This window comes from Microtus oregoni, unplaced genomic scaffold (genome assembly GCF_018167655.1).
Source record: "Microtus oregoni isolate MIOR12 unplaced genomic scaffold, Mior012 000012F_ref0000307, whole genome shotgun sequence".
Lineage (NCBI taxonomy): Eukaryota > Metazoa > Chordata > Mammalia > Rodentia > Cricetidae > Microtus > Microtus oregoni.
The window spans coordinates 8,151,957-8,176,343 of NW_024543071.1; the positions used below are offsets into that span (position 1 = coordinate 8,151,957).

General features: G+C 39.6%; 1 protein-coding gene across 4 annotated transcripts in view; it reads right to left on the reverse strand.

Moving 5' to 3' along the window:
* The window catches only part of Add3 (adducin 3), a 110,897-nt gene that overhangs the window by 50,463 nt on the left and 36,047 nt on the right, over window positions 1-24,387 (reverse strand). Inside the window, exon 1 of one of the 4 annotated variants that reach the window (XM_041661005.1) lies at window positions 6,022-6,124. The exons of the other annotated variants lie outside the window; for them this stretch is intronic. The gene's annotated coding sequence lies outside the window, so the exon portion shown is untranslated. Of the gene's footprint in view, window positions 1-6,021; window positions 6,125-24,387 lie in introns of those variants that run through there. 4 annotated transcript variants of the gene reach the window in all.

Genomic DNA, 24,387 nt, shown 5'->3' on the forward strand with positions numbered 1-24,387 from the left:
GCCACATGCCTATGATCCCAGCATTTGTGACTGAGACAGGAGGATTAGAGTTTCAGGAAGGCCTGGTCTAGGCCTTTCTCAAAACATGAATGAAGAAGAACTACCAGGAGATCCCAGTGGGACCACCTCAGTCATCAGGGCACGCACCATGCATGCAAGCAGTGTGTGGCTTCTACAACAGTCATATGCCTGCCTTTTATATGCTAGTTAACACAGAAAGCAGTAGCTACTAAGCATTACTTGGATAAATGGCACCCTCAGATTTTAAAGCACACTTATTTAAGGCATCCCAAGCCTTCTGGTGAGAAGCCAGTGCAACACACACACACATACATACACACACACACACACACAGAGAGAGAGAGAGAGAGTGTCCCCTACTTCCAGGCCCTCAGAGAGGTCTTACCACACAGCTGTGGCTACAGACACAGCTCCTGTCACTTGTTAGAACAGCTATCATCCGATTCAGTGAGGTCAAAACTGAAACAGGCAATGCTGAACACGTTAGGCATGATGCAGCAGAACTCCCCCAGCCCTTGTTACCTTTAAACATCACTGGCACGATAACCCTATACAGTTCATTTCTCAGTCGCCTTCCTCAGCACAAGTTAGAAAACTGACCATGGCAAGTAGAGCCGGGCTTCAGCATTCAAGAGACAGGAGACAAGAATGAGGAGCTAAAACTTAAAACAATTTTAGACATAACTCTAGAAGCTGATTTGTAAAGTCAGACATCACACTTATTTGTGTGTGCACACTACAGCAAGTCAAGAGGTCAGGGGGTAACTCTCAGGAAGTGGTTCTCTCTTTCCGTCATGTGGGTCCTGGAGACTCAATCAGGTCACCAGGCTTTGCTGCAAGTGCCATCTCCCTGGCCCTTAGAGACAAAGTTAGAAAGCCCTAGGGTTAGCCCTTAAAGGCTGGAATTCGTTAAAACAGTAAGGACCCACTTTAAAAGCAAATGCCATCCCATATGTTTTTTTTTCTTTCAACTATTAAAACTTGATCAAAAGATCTGATTTAACTTCTGGGATGGATTTATATTATTGAAAAAAAACCGTCAAAAAAGAACATTTTTCTGTAAAAATGTAGAATAATACTCAACTGCTCTCTCTTACCTCCTTATACTTTCAAATAAGTTAGATCATATGGCATATCAAATAAATTACAGCCCGTGTGTGTGTGTGTGTGTGTGTGTGTGTGTGTGTGTGTGTATGATTTCTATTTAAATAACAGAAATCTTATATAATATGGGTCCCATAAGTTAAGTCCCTGTTCCAACAAAATCTACATATACAATAAAGCTGGAAGGTACATTAAAGCTCACCCATCCAACCTCTCCATTTACAGACAGTGAAAGAAGTCACTTGCCTGCCATCCCATAATCTCATGATCAAGTTACTCGACATCAAATCCAACATTCCTTCACTATTGTGCTGAGAAGGATTTCCCTCTGGAGCAGTTCTTTCCTCTTCTGCATGGCTGAGCAGAAGGCCTACTCTTGACTGTCTAATGAGATGAGGAAAGGTGGCTGAGGGATTTCTGTTTCACGAAACACTGTCATCCTTCATAACCATCCATGAGTTTGTCCCAAAATGGAGGCAGAGAACTGATAGCAAAGCACATCCAACAGAGGGAATATTCGGGAAGCACTTCAGAAATAATCCAGATACTGTCAGAATAAGAGCGATCACTCGGGAGCCCATCTGAGCATGCACTGAAGCAGGGCACAGCACTTGCCAGAGACAGACCCTTCCAATCAAGAGCTAAACACACAGTATAGGTGTAGCTTCACTTTACACGGATTTAAGAAGTCATCCAAGTATTTAAGTATATACAGACATATTCAGACAGTCACACAGTCACTGGAAATTTCTGGAAATATCAATGAGAAATCACCTTTTGGGAATAGAGTTAAGGGGACTAGGGTGGTAAAGAGACACTTTGTCATACATTCTTTTATACTCCTTCACTTTTTTACATGGCATTCTCTTTAAAGGAACACTATATTGAAAAGACTTGGTCAACATAAAAACACTGAAGGTGTGCAATGACAATGATAAACAACAACAACGACAAAGACAACAAACTCACATAAGCAGAGAAAGGAATAATAAAGCCCTGGGAGCAACTTCTCAGTAAGGAAACTAAAAGGAGATATTTATCACAGGGAACCTGACAGTTTATACCTCACACTTACCGTTATAGCTACTACTCTAGAAAAGATCTTGCAACCCTTCCCTTTCTTTTTCTTTTCCAAGACAGTGTTTCTCTGTGTATCTCTGATTGTCCTAGAACTCACTCTGTAGACCAGGCTTGCCCTGAACTCATAGATCTGCCTGCCTCTGCCTCCCAAGTACTGGGATTAAAGGTGTGTGCCACCACTGCCCAACAACCCTTTTCATATCATAGTATGCACATCAGTTTTTATGAATGAGGTATGGAGTAAACGAGGAGAAATTTGTTTAGCATTCCTAAAGCAAACAGGAAGGGCTCAGGGAGCAGGCCCACAAGGCACAGTAAAATAGTCACTACTTGTTTATATTACATAATTATCATAAGAAAAATAAGAGTGTTAATAGAGATACTAACTACTGATCTTAAATAAAAGTTCCAAATAAAAATGAATTTAAAAATAACTAATTAAACATTTAGCAACAAACTGGATATCAAATTTTGCTCTGGCACACCTGTAAAGCTTAAGTCCAGTTCTCTTTACTCACATGGAAAGGCCCAGTAGAGTTGTTCAGTAGACTGAAGTGGACAGTTTCAAAATGAAACAGAAAACAGTAGATTGTTTTCTGTGTTACATGAGAAATTTATTTCCAAGGTTGAATGATATATGTGTGGGTTAGGTCTTCATGCAAAACATATTGGGGGCTGGGAGTTTAAAGGTCGCTTAGCCAAGCCCATACAGATAAGATCTACACCCCAGATAGTAAAAAACAAATGTCTTAAATTTCTGGCAGATACATCTAAAGCACAACTTTGATTTTCTTGTCATTTACAAGAAAACATGGATTGAGAGCTAAACAATCTTTGCTCGGTTCTAATCCATTCTCTATTGAGGTTTCAGGACAAGTATGTATCACTACAAGAGATTTAGGGTATTCTATTCTGGAAAATATCTAAGAGGACTAACTCGGATTCCTGACTTTGTAGGTGAAGAAAGTAACACCCAAAGCAAATGTCTTGCCTGCATCCTACAGTGATATCAAACATACTTTCCTCTTCCCTCTTGTCCAGTTAAGAGACAGCTGACCTAAAAACAACTAACAAAGGGAAGGGGAAGCAAGTCAATGGTGGCCAGGAAGTTTAGGAACAAAAAAAGATGACACAATGCCACCCCAAAAGCTTTACAGAAATCCACCAGTTTCAACATTCAGTTATGATTTCGACCGAGGCAGGCTGTTAAACTTGCCTGCACTGAATGGGTGTGTCTACTCCAGAAGAGAACACAATGAACAAACAGCACGGAGCAAACCACGACCTCAGCCTTTCCCAGCATGCCGTGGTCAGTGCACCACGGAACACTTCATGGACAGTTAAAATCCAGACATCCGAGGAGAGAAAGGTTGGGAAAAACGCTCAGCATGGACCTCACTGAACAATAATTCTCCTACAGTTCAACTTACCATTCACGTCACAAAGTCTAGAGAACACAGAGGCATGGAACCGACGGAACTGCCCAGGCATGGAACAGAACTTTGGGCTGCAGCCTGCCCCAACTCTTTCAACAAATACCCAACAGCAACAGGACAAAGCATCATTATGACAGAAATAAAGGCCCTTTAGAAGCTGCTTTTTTTTAATTCAATGAACCCACTCTTACACACAAAGTTCATGCCACGATGTCTCGAAATGCAGTATTGCTCAATTATGCTATAAAAGTGACTAATAAATTCAGCACAAAACCCTTCTCTAGACACTTTAAAGTCAGAAAACTAGCACACCTGCAGACTACTAGCATTTTCCTTCCTTTACAGTGGTTGACACCCACAGTTAAAAATAAGAACAAGGAGATAAATAATAATATAAGAAAATAAAAAGCAGACAAATGACCTAAAAGAAAAGAATCAGTTGAGTGACAAGCTACAGCTTACTCCCAAAGACAAGTTCACTGCATGCTGTGAGAAACTGGCACAAAACTGACCATCTATCTCAGCTTTGTTTCCACCTAAGCTGGCAGCTACAGGTATTACAATACATAACCCACTACTTACAAAACCCCCGAAGCCTCTGCACATTTCTTAAACTCATTTTCATGTGGCAATTCTGATGCAATGCTGCCCTAAAAGTGATCTTTGTTTTAAACAGCAAGATATCTGCATGGTGTGGTTAGGGCAGGGTGGGGCCCACTCTGGGGAAATAACACACCCAGGCAGATTTCACTCAGGGCAAACTGCACATTAATATTGCCACAGCATTTTCCAGGGCCTCAGAGTCAAAATTCATTGGTTAATTCCTCTCAAAGTAACAGAGGAAAAGTCTATGTTTGGAGATCACTTTTCCTGGCAGAGCATGAACTATAGGCTCATTTCAGTTTGAAAAGAGAGAGAATCTAGATAGCACACGCAGTTGAACCCACACACTGGAAGGTGGAGGTGGACTTTTGGAAAGGAAGTTCAACACGCTAAGTTCTAAGTTTAGCAACTGCAGTTTTTACATACCTCAAGGTGTCAGAAACATAGCTTGCTTTATAATATTACTTTAGGGGACTTGAACACTAACACAAACTATCCATTTTTTCTCCTTATCAATCCTCTACTTTTAGCAACACGGAAAAAAATAAAGGCATTACATTTCCAATTAGCTAGAGTTGCCTTCAAAACAAGGATGTCAGGCTGAGTAGACAACTCTGTGGGTGAAGTCATTTGCTGCTAATAAACCTGATGACCTTAGTTTGGTTCCTGGAACACACATGGTGGAAAGAGGTAACTGACTCACACAAGTTGTCATCAGGCCTCCACACATGTGCCAACCCATGTACACAAACACACAGATACAAGTATATAAAAAAAGGATGTGATTTATGGATTGCTTTGCTATCTCATTAAAATGTATGCACAGGAGGAAAAATAATTTTGATGAAGATCACTAATATTCATCATATTCCAAAAATTTTTACAATCATCCACTTACAAATTCTATAAGAATTTCAGTTTAAAGTTTTTTGTATGACTTTCTTTCCAAATAAGATATTTTATAGAATATAAATACAAATACTATATAAAAATGTTTAGTTTTTCAGTATTAAATTTATCACTATACAATAACTATTTAAAGTTATTTTAAACAAATATCACTTTTTGCATATGTACATTCAGAGATGCAAGTTAATTTTCATTCAAATTCTATAATCATACATTGAATAGGTTTCTCTGAGTAAAATATCCAAGCATGTTTTTGTTTGTTGTTTGCTTTTTCAAGAAGGATTTCTCTCTGTAGCTCTAGTTGCTCTGGAACTCACTCTTTTTTTTTTTTTCGGTTTTTCGAGACAGGGTTTCTCTGTGGTTTTGGAGCCTGTCCTGGAACTAGCTCTTGTAGACCAGGCTGGTCTCGAACTCACAGAGATCCGCCTGCTTCTGCCTCCCGAACTCACTCTTGAGACTAAGCTGGCCTCTGCCTCCTATCTGCTGGAATTAAAGGTGTTATTCCACCACCACCTGGCTAAGCGTGTCATTGATTGTCTACATATAATATAAAACAAACAACAGAAAAAGTTTTGAGAGAAAACCAGGAAAATATATTTAATGATAAATATCATCATATTATTCTCAACAACTGTTATCCCTTATACTGAAAGAATAAATCACGATGGAATACTGGACATCTTACAAATCTGAGAGACGGCTTGAAATACTCTCCTTAAGGACCTTATGAGGGGAGTATTCATTAATCTAGCCTTTCTTGGATTATGAGGTCACTCCTAACAAATGAAAAAGTAATCATCCCCAAAACTCCTTTTGCAGGGCAAGTGCCTGGTTTTATTATTTCCACCTCACATTAATTATGAATCACCTGCTGCCAACTTTTGCTCTTCTCCGCCTCACCCCAACAGTGAACAACAGAAGGTGCCAGCTGGGTATTGATTAGAAGAATCTTGATACTTTTTAGATTTGCACTGCTGGAAATGTCTGTTTTCAGTCAAAATTCACTTTCACAGCTGCAAAGGAAGTGACAGGAGAAGAAAAACACAGCCAATACATATCAGCAATTAATTCCATCCACAGCTGCCCAGCTGTTTGTGCATGGAGGACTCAGTCTGCTTCCTTTTGGGGCTTTCTCCACTGAAAACTGATACTGCACATCCAGAGACGCAAGCTGTTTGTAACATGTCAGGAATGTGCACAAGATCACACAGAGCTGAAGAGACAAAATGAAATCCAGATTCAGTTTTCTTGGAGCCTGTCAGTATTATTTCATAGTTTTAAAAACTCAAAAACACAATCACAGAGAGAAGAAATAGATTTTAAAAAATCTCATTTCTGAGTATTACTCTTCCAATAGAGAAGAAAATCTGCCAATGACATCAGATTAAGTAACAAGAATAGACACACTGATTTATTGGCATAGACAAGGTGTGACATTCTTAGGAATCCACATGTCCCTAGGATGTTAAATAAGGTTAATTCTTTTTTGAGCACGCGCGTGCGTGCACATACACAACCAAACATTTAATACAGAAGCTATCAGGAAATAGTACCCATACCACAATCATGCAGTAGAGCAAGTTTTTCTAGTTAGTTCAAACATTATTTGACATACATGTATACCCGACTATTTCAAAAATTCATATATATTTTTAGATCCAATCTTCTAGGGTAATGGTCAAGGAGTGGAATTTTCTTTCCTCTCACTCATCAGCTATGTGGATTTAAGTACAAACCCTCTACTGAGTGACAGAAGGCTGAACAACCATAGTATGGAATCAAGTAACTCAAGAAATTAATCTATGCTATCTCTGTCCTTCAACTCCAATTTTATTTTGAAATATTTGTCATTTAAATCTTCGTAAAATACCACTGTTATACTATATTTTCCTGTATAAAATAAATTCTATTTTCAGTATATAAAATGGTTATGACTAGTTACCACCAATGTTAAAAGAAAAAGATGGCATTTTTTAGAAAAAGAAACTCAATTTGAGGTCCTACCGCCTGAAGCTTCATTGATTAAATAAATGCACTTTAAATATGTGGTAGACTGAAAATAGAACACACATCCAAACCAGGGCTTCTCCCCAGTGAGTGTCATCTAGGTGACGACATCCAGGGGAGAAAGAGAATTTAATCTCTGTTCATGTGACATTACCTCTAGAAGTATGGTATAACCATTAGTGACTAAAACTTTGTCTGGCAAGTTCCAGCTCTGTGAGATTCTCGGTCTGGCTTAAAATACCCAGGGAAAGAAACTTCCTCACCCATCAGACAGTTAAGACAAGGGGTCCTATCTTTATAAATTGATAAGCTTCTATTAGACTCAACTTACGATGGCCTCTGGGTTGGGGCTACACTAAGCAAGACTTCATTAAGTCCACTGAAAGGAAATTTTAAAGAGAGTACCCACAAAATAGCTTATTATAATTTTTTATTTTATTTCTATTGTGTGTGTGTGTACATGTGCATGTACTCATGTATGCAGATGCCAGTGGAGGCAGGTATCTGAGTCCCTGGAGCTGGAGTTACAGACGGTTGTAAGCTGCCATTTGGTTGCTGGGAACCAAACTCAGGTCCTCTGGAAGAGCAAGATATAATCTTAACTGTTGAGTCATTTCCCGAGACTCTTGTATTTTAATTATACACTTAGTATTTTATTATAAAAGGTTTAAACACACAGGAAATTTCAAGAACTCTTACACCAAGCATCACACAGACACTGCTCAGGGTCTCCTCAGAACACTGTAGTGTGCCAGTTCTGCCGCATGAGCTCTTTAACTGCTCCTCTGTCCGTCTATTAATTTTATTTTTAGTGCAGTTTAAGGTACATTATAGGCATCAGTAAATTTTCCCAGATACTTCAAGTTACTTCACAAACTACAGTTCAGTATTTTCTTTCAATGCAATATTTACATAGTGATATTTTAAAAGCAAGTGTACCTCGATGACCCTAATTCCTATAGAGATATGTAATACTATCTGAATCCCCAAATGTTCCCTCACACTTCTTTCCAGACAGTTCCTGCCCTGCTGCCCCAGAAGCAATCTCAATAGCTAGGCCTTTGAAATCAATTCATCCAACTATTCTTCTGTGCTACCAGCTTGTACTTGGTCACAATGAATGACAACTGGCAGGTATGGACCACCTAGATGGGAGGGACCTAAGAAGAGATCACAAGTTAAAAGTGACGATAGACTCACCTACTTCAAAGCTCTCTAGGGCGCACAACTGGCCAGCTGTTACCGGGAGGACAGAACCGAATACACAGCTCATGCAGCAGCTCTCGCTCCTTCCTAGGATGAAGGCAAAAGCTGGAGAGACCCTGACTGTCTGAGACTCACTTTTCTCAGCTATAAACAAGAAAAATCTTAATTTGTAAAGTTGAATGTGTTAAAACAGAACATCTGGAGTCTAATGTACACGTCAAGAATCAGCACATCACATGATGCTTCCAAAGCTTCGTGCTGCCCTATGTCTGGCTCTCATTTTTACATTCAAAATGTATATACATTAAGCAGAACACTGCCCGCAGCACAGTAGACTGAGTCTAAGTCCTCATATATGTTAGGCCAGGGCTCCAACATTGAGTTACACCCCTCACACACGCACTTTTTTTTCTTTAACTTTCTGGTTTGAGACAGTAAGATTGCTCTGATAATTATAAGGTTGTTTTGTAGCTCAAGCAAGCCTTAAGCTCGCAATCTTCCTGCCTCTGCATCCCAGGCCTGGCTAGAACCCTCTATTCACTGTTAGAGTAGATAGTGGCAAAATTGCTATCTAGGAAAAAAAAACAAAACAAAACAGGGAGAGGAATTTCCTCTTTGCTACCAGAACTGGAGTAGGAGAGGCACAGATTAGTGGACAGTGCAGTGACTAGCTATGTAAATACTTTCCCCTTTAACTGTCTGGATAAGAAGCTCATTTTACCCAGTGTGGTCTTCCTTTTCTTCACCAAGGAACCAAGGAAGCATTCTGAGTTGTATTACAAATCTAGCCTCTTTTTTGGCCTACTGAACAAAGTTAAAGATCCTTCATCAATGTCTCTATAGTTGCTTTTTCTAAACCAGTGGTTCTCAACCTTCCTAATGCTGCAATCCTTTAAATCAGTTCCTCACATTGTGGTGATCCCAACCATAAAATTATTTTCATTGCCACCTCAACTGTAATTTTGCTACTGTTATAAATTGTAATGTAAATATTATTAGAGCTAGAACTTTGTCAAATGGGTTACGGCTCATATGTTGAGAACCAGTGGTCTAAATTACATTACAGAACTCCTCATGATGGCTAGCTTCTAAGGACTCCTCTACTTATTTGGAAGCACTGGTAGGTCGAGGCCAGAGCCTCACCACGGGAGTCTTCTGTAAGTGCACAATGAGAGGATATATCTTGGAACAGGTATTCAGTTTCAATCACGTAGCAAATAACTAAGGTGGAACACTCACCAAGAAGGCAAAGAGTCAGAAGAATGAGAAACAAAACAATGACAGTATACTGACAGTCATGGGACAGTAAAGCAAGTGAGCAACCGTGTGCCATCAGAGAACTCACTGGAACAAGGGAATCAGTTGTGGGCTTCACATATAATCCTATAGAAAGATTAAAACCAGAGAGGTTAAGCAAGTAAGGTCACAAAACCAGTGGAATCAAGGTTAAAAATATAGAGACATGGGTAGGCGAGATATCTCTCTGCAGGTAAAGGCAGCTACCATCAAGCCTGATGACTTGAATTTGAACCCTACGATACCACAGTGGAAGGAAAGAATCAACTTCCACAAGTTATCCTCTGACCCTTCACACATACATGCAACGCATGCACACACACACACACGCACGCACGCACACACACCATTATATGTACATTATATTATATATATAGAAAACACTTCAAAATTTATATGTATAGTTATACATATAGTTTTAAGTTATATATAATTATATATATAAGTTATATATAGTTTTAAGTGTTTTCTTTATCATAGATAATTTTTATAATAGGCCTATTTTATACTTAGTGTGGAGACTCTTGTCTCAGTTCTAGAGATTGCCAAATTGTACAAGAGATTTAGCTAAGAGAGTAAAACTCAAAGGGAGTCAAGAAAAGTCTGGGCAAAAAAAGGTAGTCAATGCCATCGTGCTGATAACAGTGTGAAAACTAAGGACTACTGGAAGGGTAGTAAACACTTGTTTAGCAGCACTAAGGATGCATCCATCCTGCTGTTTCTTACTAAAATGTCACCTGCTTTGATCTATTCCATGTAAGGGTATGGGGCTATGGAAGAATTTTCATATTATTGCTTTTTCTATGAAACAACTTTGAAAAGGTATGTTTCCCATTTTCAATAATGCTCTACTTTTTTCTTTTGATCTCAGGGAACGTGTCATTATAAACAGTGGTTGTACAGGTCCTCCTGGAAAGCAGACCCAGCCCTGCTGTCGGAGCCGGCTAGGTTGACTCATGATGACTCTAAGTTAGTAGCCATCTTAACGGGCACTTGGCTGCAGAGAATCACTGCTCCTCAACACAGCCACAACTCATCCTGACACTGACGTCACACTGCTCCTCAGATGCCATCATATGCATTTCCCAGGAGACAGAGAAGAGGTTTAGACACTTTTCTCCCATCTCCACCCTCACTCTTCAGCCCATGCAGCACTCTGTCTTCAGTGAAAAGCATCTTGAGGTGTTTTTCCAGTCTTTAGACGGTAGATTTGCCAGCTACTTGGCACACTAGTGGCATGATAGGAGATTTAACCAAAACCAAACCAAAGCAAAAATGTTTTATAAATATCTCTGATTTGAATTTTGACCCCAAATATTACTAAAGTTTCAACGTATTCTACTAAATCTATGCTGTACTTATCAAATGCTCATTCTGAATTTAGATGTTTAAAACTTACATTTAAAGTCTAAATTGGTAAATCAATTAATTTACCAATAAAATATTTCTTTTCTATATTCTGCTTGAATTCATTTATTCTATTAACAAGAGATTATTTCACACCTATTACACACAATAGGGCAGGTAGCATGAAAGAGACTACAAGAAACATAATGAGAGAATGTCCAACCCTAAAATGTTAGCAATTTAGTGTATACAAGGAGGAAAAAACTTCTTAGACAATGGTAATACAGTGTGTTATTGTGGTACCATTCATGTATTATAGATCTGGAGGGAAAAAAAGCACTGGGAAAGGTTCCAAGGATGCTACCTTGGAACTTGATTTAAAAAGCATAAATCCTATGTGAGGGGGAGGGAAAAGGCATGCAAAGACAATTTGCTTTTGTTTTTTTGAGACAGGGTTTCTCTGTGTAGCCCTGGCTGTCCTGGAACAAGTTCTGTAGACCACGCTAGCCTAGAACTCAGAGGTTCACCTGCCTCTACCTCCTGAGTACTGGGATAAAAGGCACTCAGCTGACAATATACTTCTTAAACTTGTATTTTATACACAGCATTACTTAACACTAAAATATGAGACACTTCAATTGATATAAAAGAAACTGTCATTGGTTAACAGTTTATAGTGATTTACATAATTTTATTTATAAAAAGTTTATAATCTATTAGCAAACTATACAACTTAGTATCATATGCTTTTACTTCCACTTTGGTCTTTGACTAACATGCTAAGAAAAGAAATCCAAGAGCCATTCACATGCTGTCTGGGAACAATATTTGCTTTTACCCTGAGTTAACCAATCTTACAAATAATTCAGGCCAATGATCATGAAAGTTGGTCAAACTCTACTCTGCTACATAGTCATAACCACAGAGAGAGGCACAGGAAGATTCTAGGTTGACATTAAAGTCAGTAGACTAAGGCACACTCAATGTGGGAAAGCCCAGCCCTAGCCAATGGGCTAAAGACTTGAAAGGCAGCAAGCATGAGCATGCTTGATTTAACAGGAGGGGCTGAGAAGATGGAAAGACACTGTTGATCTAGCTGTTTAACAAGGCACCTAAGAGATGAACCTTTGAGGACTGAAAAAAGAAAACCTGGAATAGGCTGGGAATGTAGCTGAGTGACTGAGAGCCACAGCCTTAGAAAGGCTTCAGTTTGACTCTGAGCTCTGGAAAAAAAGGGTATGGGTGCTAAAACGATGAAAAGGACCCATAAAGATGAAAGGAATTATGCCAGATTACTGAAAATTAAATCTTGTGATCAAACTATTTTTGATAAGAAAATTTCATAATATTTATGTTCACACATCAAAGTACACACAAGTCCCTCATTTTAAACAATTCAAAGACCATGATGATCATTTGCAGCACACACCATCATGAGAAAGAAAACTACCTACAAAAGAGAAATTAAGGGAGTGTATTTGTATTACTTGAATTCTTTAGAGTCTTTGCCAGGTTCTTTTAAATAGTAACCTCTTGCATTTAATTACATTTACTGGGGTGCAGCCAACTTTGGGGAACAAATAGTTTATATAAGAAAAGCCACTTGTGATTTCCATTTATGAGCTCACACCTGTAATATTTAAGCTCTGACAAGGGAAAAAAACCATTTTGTCTTTTCAAATGTTCACACAATTTAATTCTGGAGTAGTAATTTCTTGATGAAACAGGTATCTTTAAGAGAGCTTAAGTAACTTCCTCAAAATACATAGAAGAAGAAAAGGTCACACAAACAACTGCTTCTGAGGCTTCCAAAAGCTGGGTGGGGTAAGGAAAGCACAGAGACTGTGAGCGGCAGGGTGGTGGCAGCAGATAAAAAGATCAAGCGTGGCGGGCCACACCCACAGAGAGCTCTGCGGCTGACTTCAAGGAGTGGGACACTGATCAAGTGAACAATTTTGGTTTTGTTTAGCTGAAAGGTTGCACAATCCTCCAAGTAGAAGGAGGAAAGTGAAGGGTTTTTCTCACACAGAACAAGTTAAGATATATCTTTAAGAGTATTTTTAAAGAATGAATGACTAATCATAGAAATAGGATAAAGGGAGTCAAAGTAAAAGTAACTGCATGTTTAGTAGTTCAGAACGGCAATATGTATACCTTATAAAGGAAAATGAAAAACTGAGAACTTAGAGGAAAAACAAAGCTTCATGTTAACTCAGGGGATCATCTATTATTTCATGATAGCATCCCTTTTACTCCTATGGACTATGCTACCATGAAATAACAAGGCCCCAAAAGTTACACTGACAACAATTTGAGGTGTTTGGATAAGCACAGTCTTTTGTTGTCCTGATTCAAAATTTGGCACTGTATAGAAGCAACTCTCAAAGACTGGACTTTTAAAATTTATTTCACTTGGCTCTGCTGGGTTCATTCCAAGTTGCCAAGCTGTTAATCTGTTAACAGCTCTAGACTCTTTTAGACTGATTCCTGTAGCTCCAATACAGCATGTGATATGAAGCTTCAACTAAAGGAGGAGGGTAGGTGAAGAAGGCCCAACTACCTTTGGAGCTGTTTTTAAGTTCAATGGTAAAGGGTTCTACTTAGTATGCCTGAGGCCATATGCTTGACAACAGGAATGAACACACGCACGCACACACATATCGTACAGTCACACACACCTCATCCCGCCTATCCCAAACCAACCATGGGACGCAATTATTACTGTACTTTATTTCAATTGTGTGGCTAGAAGCCATAGGATTGATTTTAGAAAGGCCTCTGTGAGAAGAAAATCAATTTTTTTCAGCTTCAGCTTTAATGCTCTCTCTGTTACCCTCTCAGAAAGGGAAGTCAATCAAAGTGCACACTGGGTTCTGTGTGACTGGAACGTTGTGCAACCTTCCTGACAAGGAGGCACTTCAAGCTTTCAGTGAGGCATTTCTCGTGGATGATTTACTACATTAATCAACTCTGTTCATTCTTTTTTTTTTTAAAGATTTATTCATTTATTATGTATACAACATTCCTCCATGTATGCTTACATGCCAGAAGAGGGCACCAGATCTCATTATAGATGGTTGTGAGCTACCATGTGGTTGCTGGGAATTGAACTCAGGACCTCTGGAAGAGCAGTCAGTGCTCTTAACCTCTGAGCCATCTCTCCAGCCCTGTTCATTCTTTTAAGTGTTAATTAATATTCGCCTACAAAATTGGGAAAAGGGCACCAACCATTCAACAGTGTTTGCTTTTCCTGTGACACCAAAGTCAAGATGTACCTGATAAAGCAGAAAACAGTTGGTACACCTAGACAAACATTTGAACACAGAAAAGCAGCAGCTCTTTTGCTAACATTATGGCTCAGATTAAAAACAAAAAGTGTAGTTAGGGTTCAAAAAGGACTCTAACCTCTTCTGATGTCAAGTCATGCAATAGTGTTTTTGTTTGGCTTGGTGGGGAGTGCTACAGATGGAACTGAGACAAATGCTCTGCCACGGGGCACAGCTCAGCCCTGAGAATAAGTCTTACTGTGGAGCCACTTCAAAATCCTGGACATTTAATTATGCCTCAGTATAAACTGCCTGAAACTTAGAAAAGGATTATGACAGCCCCAGTCAGGAACTGGAAGCCTTATCTTTCTAACCAACAAGTAGAGGAGGAAAGGCAGAAATTCTTTCCTACTTCCTATGTGTGTGTTTCAGATCATTTCGTATGTTAACTAAAAACAATTTTTAAAATTCACTAATAATTAAGGGTTAAAAAAGATGACAGGAAGTCTGAATTATAAAGGGTTACATCACTAGTTAACAACAAACAAAGCCCCGAAAAAGCTGAGGCAGGAGGATATCAAATCTCAGGTAGGCCTGAGTTACAAAGTGAGACCCTGTCTCAGAAAGTTAGACCAATATGCCATCTGTCCACTATCTCAGTAACAAAGGAACTGTAAAAACAAACAAACAAACAAACAAACAGGCAGGAATAGTAGTCCGTACCTATCAGCCCCAGGGCTGAGGCAAGAAGATAGTGTGAGGCCACCTTCAGTTAGAATTGTAAAACTGTGTTCAAACAAAACACTTTAAACACTCAAACCACAAATCAAAAGGCATTCCGCTTTTTGTTCTTCCCCAGACTGGGGAGTGGAAAATAGAAGCCCTTTGCTGAGAACCTGCAATAGGATCTCGTCAACTTTACATCTGGAATTCACATGCCAGGTGGTCCAGAGAAGGCTAAGTCAAGAGAAGAACACCATGTTGTCTTGGGCCCATGGCAATCTGATACACCTGGAGAAGGACACCAGAAATCTTTCTAGAAGAGTGGTGCTCAAAACAGACCAGACTACCTTGTCCCAACTGAGGTTCAGGGGCAGAGCACATACATAGCAGATGGGAGGCCTTGGGTTCCACCCTTGGTATAGAAAATTAATAATTTGTAACATATAAATAGATGGCTTAAGAACTCCCACAGATAGAGAACCCTGTCAACTTCAGAACTCAGAATAACAAAGCACACAGGTACACATAGTTCCTTAAACAAAAGCCAGGAGGAAAACAGGAAACAAAACCGTGTCCTACCCTCTAAGAACTGTAAACAATGGAATAATTAAGCAACACAAAATAGGGAGTGTAGTTCCTAAAGAACTAACAGAGGGGATGAGGAGAAGCCAGAGTCAAAGAGAGTATGGCTGGAAACAGATTAGTAGCCCAGAGACAGGTCTCACCTACAAGAGACTGACAAATATGATGGGCGGTGGTGGTGCACACCTTTAATCCCAGCTCTCAGAAGGCAGAGGCAGGCAGATCTCTGTGGGGTCGAGGCTAGCCTGGGCTACCGAGCAAGTTCCAGGACTGGCTCCAAATCTACACAGAGAAACTCTGTCACAAAAAAAAAAAAAAAACAAAAAAGAAAGAAAAAAATAAGAGAGAGACTGACACACTTGCAGCAGACTTCAAAAGAAAACTAAAAACAAAACAAAATTTTCCAACTGGAAGCAGAAATAAGTGTCAGTTTAGAACTGTATCCAACAAAGCTAAGTGAATGAAGAAGAAAATAACCGTGAAGAAGAGTTGAGGTGAAGAGCAAATTAACTGGTAAATACACAACGTTAAAAATACTACGTAAAGGGGCTGGAGAGGTGGTTTAGCAGTCAAGAGCACTGGTTGCTCTTCCAGAGGACCTGGCTTCATTTCCCAGCATGCGCACGACAGCTTATAATTGTCTGTAACTCCAGACAATTATAAGGGAATCTAATGCCCTCTTCTTCATCCTCTCTCGGTACCAGGCACAAATGTGGTGCAGATGTACATGCAGGCAAAACCCCATACATATTAAAAAGAAAACAAAAAGCCCTCATAAAACAGCAGAGACAGTCCAGGCAAGCAGGTATGTGCATGATGCATCTAGCCTAAAGCATCCTATACTACTGAGACTTTGTTCTAAACTTGGAGTAGCCTAGAGTGGTGGGTGGCACAGGCCTTTAATCTCAGCACTCCTCAGACAGAGGCAGGAGGATCTCTGTGATCCAGGCAAGCCTGGTCTACACAGTGAGTTGCAGGGCAGCCAGGGCTATACAGAGAAGGCTAAAACCAACCAAACAAAAAAATTATTCTGGGGGCTTTCTCCTTGTCATTCAAGTTCAACAACACACAAACTCCATGTTTAATTCATGCTGTTGTTCATATTCTCATCTGGGCATATATCCAGCCTCTTGCTCCATCAAACACTGGAATAAATTTAATGTATTAGGAAATCAGAAAAATTAAATGGATGGGAGGGGGTGGGGAAGCAAATACATTTTCACACCAAGTACAGGATACAGCTGTGATCTGTCAAGCTTACAGGACTTTCTTTAGCTAACAGCAAGGTCACATGACTGTCTCCTCGGCTGAACAGGAAGCAGCAATCTGGAAATACAAATGTTCCCAAGCTCCAGTTCTCCTGCTCTCATTTCCCACTTCCCGCACACACTCACCCTCTGACCCGGGCTGTGGAACACGCTCACCCAAGCCTCTCTGATGAAGCATCCGCAGTCTAGGAATGACTAGGATTTGAGGAGTCCACATGCAGTAGCTTTTAGTTACCATGTTCCCAAAAACAGAAGCCCAAGGGACTACTTGTTTGCTGTACTATTTGAACAAACAGGTTGGAACAAGATTGGCAAGCTAGCGTTAGCTCTTGAATTCATACTTGAACACACAATACATAATTTCTCCCTTTGTAAGTTGTTTTCGTGGCAACAAGTATAACTTAGAAATCAGAATTTCCCTTTTGCTCTTCACAGAATATGATGTGAACCACAGACAAGGCACTTAATCCAGACTCCAGGCAGCAGAGGCCGAAAAGGAGTATAAAGCATTAAAATGTGATTTATAAATCATGTGTCCTACAAAATGCAAATTAAAAAGAGAAGTTAGTGAAGCAAAAAGACATTGAGACAGTGTTCCAAGCACCAGAGCAACGTGCACAAAAAGTGGTCCACTTGGGGGCCAATAATAGCTAATATGGAGCGCTCCCCCAGCCCCACTGTAGAATAAACTTAGAGCACTGAGAACAGCCTGTTTGGATGTGTCCATGCTGATCAGAGGTCCTCTGGTGCAAGCAGGAATGGATGCTCCAAGTGATGATTATACATAAACAAGGCGCGCGCCAAACAAAGAAACAGCTCTGCGCTCCATGGCTGTGCTTAGAAGACAGGAAGGGGTGAGCATTTTAAAGAAAATGCCATAGAAATTATTTTTAAAACAATACTTCAATCTCTTAATTTCCCAGTTTACTTTGTACCTCGGCGGGCAACAGAACAGTGCTGCTCTGGTCCACACAGGAAGCCCCAGCACCATGGGTCTGATTCACAAAACAGCTAACTCTCTGAAACAGGAAGCCAGCTGACAGCACACATGCAGGAGAGGAGCAGCAGCAGCACACAGGCACTCTGCTCCAAGGTTCTCCCTTTCACAGCAACGACCACAATTTATCAACAGCTGGGACACTTCCTTCTCACAGGAAAAGGGTAACTTCTTCATTCAAACTGAAGAGGAAATGACGAGAGAGAGAGAGAGAGAGAGAGAGAGAGAGAGAACAGAGAGAACAGAGAGAACAAGAAGGATATTCTATATTTAAAAAAAGGGGGGGGGCTTCCTGAAGGAAAAGTCACACTCACCGTCTTTGGGCAAAACCTAACCTACACACACCAAGCAAGTAGGAAAAGTCTCTTCAGGAGGTAATAGGGAAAATAACTCAAGGAAATGCAGAGTTAGCCTCAGTGGAAGAATCATTTTCATCTCAGTGGGTTGTCTATCTCAAGTACCAATATTCTTTTTTTTTCTTCTTTAAATTTTCGAGACAGGGTTTCTCCGTAGCTTTTTGGTTCCTGTCCTGGAACTAGCTCTTGTAGACCAGGCTGGCCTCGAACTCACAGAGATCCGCCTGCCTCTGCCTCCCGAGTGCTGGGATTAAAGGCGTGTGCCACCACCGCCCAGCTTCAAGTACCAAAATTCTTAAAAGGAATACCATTAATTCTCCTTTATATTCTGCAAGGATTTTTATCTGTAGTTTTAAAAGTCTTTGATAATTTCATGCATGTATATATTTTTAATCAGATAAAACCCCAATTGTTCTCTTATCGCCAACCTACTCCCTTTATATATTTTAAAACACTAAACTCTATATATTTTACATTTATTTAATATATATGGGTGCTTGTCTGCATGTATGCTGTGTGTGCCTGGTACCTGTGCAGACCAGAGAGGACCTTGAATACTCTAGAAGTGGAGATACAAACAGTTGTGAGCTGCCCTGTGGGTACCAGGATTGAACCCAGATATCTGGAAGAGTAGGCCTGTGTGCTCTAGATGAGTCATATTTCCAGCCCAATCTGTAACTTTTTAAAATATAGGTTCGAATTTTCTACACATGCATATAAAATTTCATCACTACTTAAGCTTTAGTTCAGATTTTAAAAAACAATTTAAATGGTTCATTATTTATGTTATACATTTTTAGTAAGTATATTTCTTTATTTTGCCAGTTTTCTTTGGAGTGCCTCTAATACCATTTTGTGTTGGAGGCATTCTGGGGAACAAGCTCTCTGCCGTCACAGATCTTAGAAATGAGCTGTTCTCTTTCATGTGCTCACTGTTTTACTTATCAGAGCAGTTTCCAAACTTGAATGAAAGTGTGGATAGCAAACTTTAAAAAAAGAAAATTTCCCTTGCTGTAGTCACCATTTAAACGAGAAGCTTAGGGATGAACACAGACCATAGTTTTATTTACTTATTTATTTTAAATTTTTTGGTTTTTCAAGACAGGGTTTCTCTGTGTAGCCCTGGATGTCCTGGAACACATCCTGCACACCAGATTAGCCTCAAATTCATCTGCCTGCATCTGCCTCCCAAGTTCTAGAATTAACAGCAGGCACCAGTTTTTAAGCTTCTGGCTACGCAAAAGAAAAATGATGCCGAGTCCCAGAGCATAGTGCCCAACTTTAGGAAACAGACAACGAAAACATCCTCTGCATTCTTCTGATCTCACGCAGACGGGAGGAGAGGAGGTTCATTGACACAGAATACTGTTCTTAGTGCTTTGGTGAGTCACTTGCTAGTCACAGCAGCAACTACTGCTGTCCCCTGCTCTAGCTGGAGAACAGTCTCTGGGGAGGACCTAGCAAGCTTGCCTCTTTGCATCCTGCTTGGAGCATCTGGGGTTACTCAGAAGAATGACACAAGGGTACTTCCATAATAGGGAAATTAGCGCATAAAAGTTTTCAGATTTCTACTTTTTAAACAGGGTTTCTCTGTGGCTTTGGAGCCTGTCCTGGAACTAGCTCTGTAGACCAGGCTGGTCTCGAACTCACAGAGATCCGCCTGCCTCTGCCTCCCAAGTACTGGGATTAAAGACGTGCGCCACCATCGCCTGGCTAAGATGCTTTTGTTGTAACGGGAAGAAAGCAAGCAAAAATAGTTAGCGGCTGGTAAGGTGGTTCAGTGGGTAAAGGCGCTTACCACCAAACTAAAAGACTTCAGTCTATTCCCTAGGGCCCACATGGCAGAGGAAGACTTCAAGTTGCGTTCTGTCCCCCAAACACACACTGAGGCATACAGGTGCCCACACATGCCCACGGGCACATGCATGCAAACACAACTGTAATTTTAAAATTCTTCTTAAATCATTAGGAAGCTTTCAGTCCCAAAGTAGTTAGTATTAATACAAAAACAAAAAATAAGTCTTTTATAAAGCAAAATCATTCCTTTAATTTCTGTATTTCCATAGATGTGTTTAAAAAGCAATTTGATTTTATTATTATTAATGTATGTGTGTGGGTGTTTGCCTACATGTATTGCTGAGTATCACAGATGTGCCTGATTCAAGAGGAGGCCAAAAGAGGGGGTGAGATGCCCTGGAACTGGAGTTACAGACAATTGTTGAGTTACCATGTGGGTGCTGGGAAACAAGAAATAAGCCCTGGTCCTTCGGAAGAATAGTCAGGGCTCGTAACTGCTGAGCCATCTCTCTAGTCCCTAAAAAGCTATGTAAATCAACAGGCAATAGAACTAACTTTCCTCTATAAAAGAGTGTGCTCTAATTAAATACCTCCTTTAAGTAAAACAATCTATAAAATTAACATAATTCTTAAGAGTTCCTATGTCTGACATCCTATGTGTTACCTGGAAACAGGCCATCCCTGGTGCACAAAACCTGTGCTTATCTGGCTCCCTCCATGCTAAGCCTTCTCCTGTCAGATGCTGCTGACAGCCCTGCAAATGCTTCCCCAGGCTCTTTCTTGGTCTTTTTATCTCAGATAGGCTACAGACACCCCATGCATGGCGATACTCATTATACTGTTTCTAGTATGTATTTTTTTTGTCAAGGAGAATATTCTAAATACTTTGCCTCATTTACAAGTCTAAAGAATGTAATTGGCAACAGCATGTTCTTAGAAAAGAGTTTAGAAAACAACCTAATGACAGCTAGCACTAAATGGACTCAGTAGGCTGTACTTACACATTTATTCACATGTATATAATAAAATAAAGAAAAAGAAGCCTTAAATTTGTGGGGGAGTGAGTGAGAAGGAACACAAGAGTTGGGGGATGTTGCAAATACAGGACACATGTATTAATTTTTTTTTCCCCCTAAAAGGAGTTTCTCTGTGTAGTACTGGCTGTCCTAAAACTCACTCTGTAGACCAGGCTCCATCTGCTTCTTCCTCCTGACTAAGATTAAAATTGTTCACCACCATCACACAGATGAATTTTCCTTTTAAGAAAAACCAACCTAATAAAGAGGTTAACATCATATACAAACAAACAAACAAATGAAAAGAACGACAAAATCCCCAACTCTAAGACAGTCAGGAGTCTTCATTATAACATACCGGTTATCAAACAATACACTCCAAGTTTTAAAACATGTTATATATATTCAATTCATGTTATGAAGGCATGTCTTCTGAGTTTGGTGAATATATTTATCTAATCTATGAACCCAATGATTAAAGATCTGGTAGAAAAAAAAAGACATCTCTTCATTAGTAAAAATGCATTCTTCCATCTTCTTAAAAAGAGTTTTTGGAGCAGCTATTAAGGAAAATTACTGGCAACCATTCCAACAATGCAATACATTCCGTGCAGACAGATTGGCGGCTGCAGAATACCCAACTAGAAAAGTATGGAGCGGGCTACAGAAGGGGCAAAAGGGAGTTCGGAGACTATGAAGAAAGACTATGTTATCATAAATTTCATAAATGCAATCACTACTCCACACTCCACCTCTATCAACAAATGTGCCAACAACCAAAGGAATTCTTGAGGGAAAGACTGGAAATTGTTAACAGCGGCCCAGGGCTTTCTTACACCACTGCCCACAGGAACCAAGACAGGATCACCATCTCTGCACTAGGATGGTCACTGTCTGAAAAAAAATCCTGAAAAGACTAAAACCAATTAAGAGAGACAAAGTTCTCTTATGGCTCTAGGTACATGGTGAAGACCCTGAGGAAGGCATGCTACATAGAGAATAGCATCTTGTATTTGACAGAGGCTGGGGTTTGGGATCTTGGAATGAAAATTGTTCCAAAGGTTTCAAACTCCACATTCTTGAAATTTTACTCATGTTGATCCAAAATACCTGATTTATGTGTTTCCTGGTCTGTTAACTCCTGGCCAGAGTGAATTAATGATAATGAAACTACCTTTTCATGTTCCATTCCAAATTTTTTGCAAAAAAAAAAACAAAAACAAAAACAAAAAAACCTCTATTTTTGCCTTAAGCGTAAGGAAAAATATTCATTTACTTCTAAAATTTAGAGCCACTGTTGTCTGAGATGCTTGGGCTTTTTTTTTTTTTTTTTTTTTTTTTTGCTGTTATTTTTTTTCAAGACAGGGTTTCTCTGTGTAGCCTCAGCCGTCTTGAAACTTGCTTTGTAGACCAGGCTGGCCTCCACCTCTGAGTGCTAGGATTAAAAGGCGTGCACTACCACCGCCCTGTGGGGCGCACTCGTTTTAACTGGGCAGTCATCTCCATGTAGTATTAATGCCCTATCTTACTCCTCAATATTGCAGCATTAATGCCTAATATTAATCTTCAGTATTGTGAATTTTCCATCTTAGCTGGTTCTCACTCTTACTTTTCTGCTTTTTCTAAGTATTAATAGTCATGACCAAAACTGTTCAATAAAGGAACCAACTTATTAGAAAACAGACCATTCTGGGGGAGTGCATGAAGCCCCAAGTGAATGTATATTGCTACCATGAGTACAGTCATGCCAAGGACGCCAGTGCCTCAGACCCATGGAAACAGTAAGACCTTCCCCTGGTCCTAGTACCTAGTGGTTGATAGGATAGAAAGTATCAACCACAGCTTCTGCATTTGGATATAGTCTGAGATTGCTCCCCTACAGAGACTCCCTACCACTGTCCTCCTCCCTCTTCGTTCTCTATCCTCAAGTCAGGTTCATCTCAAAGCACCACAGGAGGCTGCGCTATTCAATACAGAAACAAAATTTTTGCACATACAAATTAGAAGTGAGAACCCATATACAATTTATTCACAGAAATAAAGATATATATGTTTGTGGATCATCAAACCCTTTGTTAATCGTGCTGGCTTGAGTATTAAGGCCTCCCTAAACTTTGACCCTGAGGAAGGGTGGCCGTGATGCAGCCAGTCATCTCATTAATAACACTTAGAATTGTGGTCATGTATAAGAATCTGCTTGCACAGCGCAACACCTTCAGTCCCAACACTTGGGAAGCAGAGGCACATGATCCGAGTTTGAGGCCAGCCTAGTCTACATAGAGAGATCTTATCTCACATAAACAAAGGTGGGTAGGACTTTTCTCATTTAAATAACCATTAGGTTATAAACTCATACTTATGCTACTGCTATTGTTATATATCAGTTTGCACCCTTAGTTCTTATTACATTTTACAAAGTGGTTATCATGGACTTACAATTAATTCCACTTTGACCATCACTGTTTCTTTCTTTAAAAAAAAATTGACATGATGGACTTTTATGTCATCTAACAAAATACAACATACAGTACAAAGAAAGTCTAAATTAACAAAGGATTACATGGCTCCTTCTATCTGCATGGAACCCTTCAGTTTACAACGACTTTCATAGCCATTATTTCATTTTATGTTCAAGTCAACTTTGTATAATTATAGCAGCATTTTCATAGACTAAGACCATTTATGGATAGGGGAACATCAAGCTAGGAAATAACAGTTAGGACAAAAACCTAGGCTTTTGAGGCCTGCTTCTCTGATAAATCTACCTTTAATTTTTTTTTTTAATCTGTGTGTTTCTAAGTTAAATAATATGAAGACTCATGGAAAAATAATTACTAACAATGTAAAGTTCATGAATGTTTTTTAACCTTAGGAAATACCAACCCTCTAATAACTTAGTCTGTGAAATCCAGGAGCGTTTCTCTCCATCAACTCTGCCAAATACAGTTCTTGTCCTTAGTCCAAAATATGTGTATTTTGAATATTCAGGAAATATAAAATTCAGTATTTTTTCTTTTTTTAAATATTTATTTTTATTTCACCTTCATACATGGAGGTGTTTTGTCTCCATGTATGTTTATATGAGAGCATCAGATCTCCTGGAACTGGAGTTATAGAAGGTTGTGAGCTATCATGTGGGTGCTGGGAATTGAACTTGGGTCCTCTGGAAGAGCAGCCAGTGCTCTTCTCTATTTAGCCATCTCCCCAGCCCCAACACTTAATATTTTTAAAATTAACATTCAATATTTTTGAATTAAGGATTCTAGTGATAAGCAGCTGAGCAGTTCATGGAAGGCCTTAATTTACTACCATATTCTATGCTTACACAACATAAGTCAGAACACCTGGGTAAAAAGTTAACAGTTCAGTCAAA